Source organism: Manis javanica, chromosome 3 (assembly GCF_040802235.1).
Source record: "Manis javanica isolate MJ-LG chromosome 3, MJ_LKY, whole genome shotgun sequence".
In the NCBI taxonomy this organism is placed as follows: domain Eukaryota; kingdom Metazoa; phylum Chordata; class Mammalia; order Pholidota; family Manidae; genus Manis; species Manis javanica.
The window spans coordinates 177,425,474-177,430,081 of record NC_133158.1 but is presented as its reverse complement, the minus strand read 5'-3'; the positions used below and the strand labels follow the sequence as shown (position 1 = coordinate 177,430,081).

Genomic DNA, 4,608 nt, shown 5'->3' with positions numbered 1-4,608 from the left:
CTCTGAATCAGTCCTTAGCACATCTTCAGACATCTCCAGCATTGATGCGGCTGCTCGCTCCACCCCTTGCTAGTCAGCACATCTGCACTGTCGCTGGCACAAAGGACAGAGCCACTTTGGGGAGGGAGGGCTGGTCAGAGTCTGATACAACTGCCCAACAGACCCCTACTGTCTGCGCAATGCTGCCGATGCAACAAGGCCCGTGCATCTGTGGCTGCAGAAACGTTTCATCTCGGACTTTAGATTGGTTATGCATATACACATGTATGTGCACATTTTTTAAAAATAAGCCTCTCTAGTGTGGGGGATAGGAAATCAGTTTTAGAACTGTGGGATACGTTATGACTTGACTGTATCCTACTTGAAGAGAAGCAAAAGAAGCATGATCCAACATAAAACCAGACTTCTGTTGTTAATGGGTAAAGACAATGCATTTTATGAGTTTCAAAGCAACTCTGCAAGCGCAGCCTGGCCTCTTCGGTGACACATTCAGAAACCGCTCTTTGGGCCCCTCCTGATGCAGGGGAGTGACAGGAGGGGGCAGCCTCAGGTGTTGGGGGTGCCAGGCCGTGTGGAGAGCAGGGGAGGCTGAGTGTGCTGGGTCCCAGCACAAATCCCAGAAGAGTCCTCTTGGGGTGCAGACAGGAAGGGCAGGGCTGGGGAGAAGTCACACAGGAAAACGGTGCAGCCCCCCCTTGCCTAGGACTTAGCTCTGAGTTGCCCTGAGGAGAACCCTTGGAATTAATTCACTGGTGGGTTCCTGATCCCTGCAGGCCGAGGAGGAATGGTGGCCACGGAGCACCCACAGAGGGAGAAACAGAGGCCTCTGTTCATCCAGATGAGTTCAGTCTGTGATTAAATTCTCTCAGGCCAAAACTCCTGTGCTTGTGGTTTGGGGTGCCTGGGGTACAGGGAGGGCTCTGTTTAGGGTGGGCTCCAAGCAGCTGTCTTTCTGCCACTGCCCTCTGGCCACTATTCCCACACCCAGAGCAGCGTCGGTCTAGCAAGGAAGCACATTCTTCACCCCCAGGGGCTCTAGAGACATGGACTGTACAGTGATGGCACTGCCCAGCCCACGAGCTTGGGGTTGGGGGGGCGCGAAGACCATGTTTCCTCTACCACCACTCATCCTGGTCCATGGGGCCAGCGTCCACTGTGGTGAGGTCTGCCCCGCCAGGGGGAGATGTCCAGGTGTCTCACAGAGCCATCCTGCCTTGGCCTGGTGCCCCTCTGCCTGCCTCTGCCGGCCCGAGGGTCCCCACCTGTCCCCAGCTCATTTGCCTGCAGGGCCAGGCCCACCAGCCTGCCTGACACCAGTGCTGCTACCACTGTGTCCCAGGGAGGAGGCCCATCCCCATTTCCCTCAGATCCCGTTCCCCGAGCACAGCTGAGGTCAGCCTGCCACATTTAATCCAGGTCAGCAGCACAGCCACGTTTAGCAGAGAAAAGAAGAAAGGGGTGCCAGGCAGGCCCCACCCTCCACAGGCACCACGCACCTAGCACTTGTCCCAGCTGCTGCCACACTTGTGAGGGGGAGATGTCTACCTCCTTCCTCTCCCATCTGCAGAGATGAGCAGCCTCTGGACACCAGGCTTCCCCCAGCCCAGCAGCCCACCCTTCAGGCCCTCACTTTCTGCACCCTGCTTTGGCCATGTAAAGTCACACTCCCCTGCAAGAAACCCCAGTATTTACACCAGGCTGGCCTTGTCCTCTTTCCCTGAGCAGGACAGTGCCGCCAGCTCGTGGCACTTTGCTGTATGACGGACCTTATAGCATAAGAGCTCTCCCACCAGCCTCACTGACTCATTTTCCATTCCTCCCCTTGTGAGAATGACCTAGTTCCTGGGTGGCCAATGTGTTCCCAACTCCAGGTCATGTGGTCTAGAACAGCGCATGTGTACGTGGTATGTGGCATCCAGGCCTCCTGGAAGGAACCGCAGCCAGACAGGGCTGGCCTCACTGTCCTCCATGGGGCCTGGAGTGTCCCTCAGCACTGCAGACAACTGCCTGAACAAGGGTGCGCGCCTATCCCCACACATCGCTGCGCCCCTGTCCCGAGCTGGCTGTGCAGCTCTGCAGTGCAGCCCAGCTGTCTTTCCACAAAGGAATAAAAAACGCAGCTCCACTCACAGCACAGATCTTAAGTTAATGGAAAGGCAGCTGTGGTGATACACTGTTAATTTAAACACATAGATACAAACACCACTGATTCCAGCAGCCTTTTCTTTATGAGCAGAGACCCTGTTCCTGAGCCGGGCAGGGGGCGCTTCCTCCTTGTGGCCACTCCACGGTGAGGTTTCCTCTCCCACTTGACTGATGGGAAAAAGGCCCATTCTGACAGGACAGGTCTCCTGTTGTGTGGTGAGTGGGAGGAGAGGTCAAGCTTGAACCAAGGCACCGATCCCAGACATTCAGCCCCTTCCACAGCCGGGCAGATGTTTTTCCAAATAAAGAAATTTCCCCAAAGCTCCTTCCACTGACACCCAACCTTGGGGCCATTTAGAAGCCTTGAGGTGACCTGGGGAAGTGGAAAAGAGATGTCTCAAATAGAGCCAAGCTGGGTGTGAAGACTGCCTCCAGGTCTTCCTGGCTGTGGGGCCATGGGCAACGTTCTTGCTCTTCTGAGCCCACCTTCCTGTCTGTTCCTTATCTGTAAGAGTGACACAGAACCGCCTCCGTGTCAGAATCTTGACAATGAATGGAAGGTACCTGGTGGTGCATAACACATAGTAGGCACTCATTCACAGCCACCTCCTCCAAACCCAGATTTAATATCAGGACTTGTAATATTTTAATTCAACTTAATTGGTATTTTTATGTGAGCAAAAACATATAAGCTGTTAAGTCATGGCCAGGAGAATCTGCCCTGAAGCCCTCTGGCAGTGCCTAGAAATCTGTCTCCGGCTGCCCGGCTCCTCTGTCAGAGCTGGGAGCAGAGGCCGTGGCCCCTCTGACTACAGAACCTCTCCAGGCTCCACCTGTCCTGTTCAAGACTGGGCTCCCCCATCTAGCCTTTTCCCTCTTGGTTTTGAAAATATAGCAATCAAAAACCTCTTACCTTTTTTAGATGCCAAAGAAGCCTCAGGCCTTCTGCTTCCCAGCTCACTCCCATGAGAGGGGTTAGGAAGGCCCTCCTGCTTTTGTGACCTTCCAGCAGGTAAGACGAGGTGGCCATGTCCATGTTTCAGCCTGGTCTTCATGCCTCAGGGGTTTCCCTCATCTGCCCCATGAGATCCTAAGCCTCCTGACAGCAGGGACAAGATCTCATTTTCTTTCCGTCATGTCCACTCATCACACCTCCTAGGGGTCTCACAGCATCATTGACCGACAGCCCTGTGTCTGTATCAGGAACCCTAAGGTGCGTTCCTATAAGAACCACTCCCAGTTGCCTGGTAAGCCTCCAGTCCATCCTTCAGAGAAAGGTGGACAGTTGGCAGCCATCCAGGGGCATGGCCCTAGACATGATGATGGTCAAGGGTCCAGCTGGGTCTCCCAACCCCTAGTAAGTGTTGGGGAGGCTCCATGCTGAGGATCAAGCCCTGGGTGATACTATAAGGAGACTTTTAAGGACAAACTGGAGCACTTGTAGTTTGCAGAAAATTAACTAGTGGTTTTAGTGTGATATCCAGCTCCCACTGCCAGGAGGCTGCCAGGTGTGGGATGTGGTGAGATCCCACCTTGAGGAGGGACCTGGACACCAGGCGGAAGCAAAGACCATCCACAAGGAAAGTCAGCCAGATGAACACACACAGTTCTGTTTAAACAGGGTGAGGTGGAATATAAAATGAAAAAAATCACAGGAGGGAGGAAGGGGTTTAAAAATAAGAGTTGACATTAAAACCAGAGAAATGACCCTCCTCTACCCTTTCTGGTAAGGGTTGCTTTTTAAAATTCTGGATTTAACACATAGAGGACAAATAGATCCTTCTCTACATAGTACTTAAGAGTGGCTACTGCCGATTGATTGGGCTTGGCGTCTGAGAGGAAATCTGAAACCTGCTCAACACTCAGCAAGAGTCCTGTAGTTGATTATTAATGTCTGCCAAGGGCAAGACAAAGAGGATTGGCTCAAGTGTAATGGATTTGCCATCTATCCTGATCAGTCTTTTCCAAAAATTCCCCTCCACCCCTTCCACCAAACTTGAGAAGACTTTCATTAATGTAAAAAAGGGAAAGCAAGTGGGTACTAATAAAGCTGCAGTAAACTAGCTTGGCCATTCATTCATTGAACCATTCACTGTTCATTCCAAAAGTCACCATGTGGACAAAAGACCCCAGGAGAGTAAGCTGGGGAATGCTGAAAAGACAAGACTCACCTGCTGCTTCAAACACCTTTCCATCTAATTCCAGAGGTAGAATATGAAATAAAATTGATCAGAATACAAACCATCACTAATTATAACACAAGGCAACCTAAAATAAAACAAGCGGGGCACATTGAGTTTCTCAGTGTTGTAGATAGTTTGGTAACTGATGAGCACTTTATAGGTGGTGGTTGCTTTTTGCTTCATGTTTGTTTTGTAAGCACTGGACTTTTCCCTCAGAAAGTATAAACAGCAACGTTTTTGGTAAAGGAAGAAGGCAGAGAAAAGTCCCTGACAGGTCACC

General features: G+C 51.7%; 1 long non-coding RNA gene across 1 annotated transcript; it reads right to left on the bottom strand.

Moving 5' to 3' along the window:
* Window positions 1-1,692: 1,692 nt before the first annotated feature.
* Window positions 1,693-4,304, bottom strand: LOC140848522 (uncharacterized). Its single transcript, XR_012129556.1, has 3 exons — window positions 3,059-4,304; window positions 2,519-2,650; window positions 1,693-2,351 (listed from the first exon to the last, which is right to left on the bottom strand). It is a non-coding gene; the product is annotated as an uncharacterized lncRNA (long non-coding RNA).
* Between the last annotated feature and the right edge of the window lie 304 nt (window positions 4,305-4,608).